This window comes from Sinocyclocheilus anshuiensis, unplaced genomic scaffold (genome assembly GCF_001515605.1).
Source record: "Sinocyclocheilus anshuiensis isolate Anshui unplaced genomic scaffold, SAMN03320099.WGS_v1.1 scaffold104, whole genome shotgun sequence".
In the NCBI taxonomy this organism is placed as follows: Eukaryota; Metazoa; Chordata; class Actinopteri; order Cypriniformes; family Cyprinidae; genus Sinocyclocheilus; species Sinocyclocheilus anshuiensis.
Window position 1 is genome coordinate 90,453 of NW_015554050.1, and position 1,248 is coordinate 91,700.

Sequence of the window (1,248 nt, forward strand, 5' to 3'; positions counted from 1 at the left end):
ACCACAAAGAAACCACAGAAGAGTGGCCTATATTGATTAAAAAGTGTTAATATTTCCAGCAAACAGAATTGTGATTAAGAACTTTTTTTTTTGTTTGTTTCATCAGCAGGTTCTGTTAAAATGTGTTGATTATTTTACATATGACGACAATTCAGATCATCTCTTTATTTACCTCTTTGTTTGTCCTTTGATTTAATTTCAATGAGAAAATCACGAAGTCCAGCCCCTATCATGAAAAACAACAGTTTTGTTATCAGACTTTTTATAGTCTGGCCTGTTTTATCATCTCTGATTTAAGTTTGAAATGATCAGTCTCAATTTCAGTAAAAACAGGCAGATGTGATTTTTGTGTTACATTATTGAAATTAAGTTGTATGAATTTGCTCTATCAGTTATTTTTAAAATTGTAAATGATTTGATATTATACAATTATTATATCAGAGTTAAATGTGATGAATCATTGTGTTTAGATGCAGTTTGCTGTGTGTTTACCCTTGCCTTTGGTTTTCTTTTTGTCCTGTAAATCAATCTGTGCATAAACCAGATCACTGGGTCCTGCAGTATTAATATATAATACAGAACAGAAGGTCAGTCTGATTACTCAGAACATACTGGAAATATTGTAATAAAATAAATAAAAAACAGGATCTCACCTTTGCTTTTGGATTTCTTCACTTTTTTTCTGACTTCTGAGTATGTCACATTATTTGGCTCTGCCATGCTATCATCTGGAAAAACAATTATTAATAATAATTAATTATTAGAAACAATAATAATTCATTACTTAGCAATGTATTAATGTACTGACAACGATTATACTGTACAGGTGAAGTGAAGAGGGTTTATTATGTTTACCTTTGTCCATCTTTTTCTTGTTTTTCTTGACAGTAACCTCTGAATATGTGACATCTGCCAGTGGCTCTGGACCATCTTTTTTTAAAAAAGCCAACATTATTGAATACATGATATTTGCTTATTTTCAATGATATGTGTTTAGATCAGGTTTAAGACTCAACCTTTGTCTCTCTTATTCACTTCAGTCACAACATGACAAATCAGATCAGAACCTGATGGACAGCAAACAAGGAGGATAAAAGGTAAAAAGCAAAGTAGTCTTGCAGAGGAAAAAAATTATGATGTACAAAGCTTAAAGTGATAGTTCAAAAATATATTTTGAGGAATGCTGGTGTCCAAACAACAATTAACCCCATTGACTTTCATTGTATGGCCAAAAAAAAAAAAAAAACG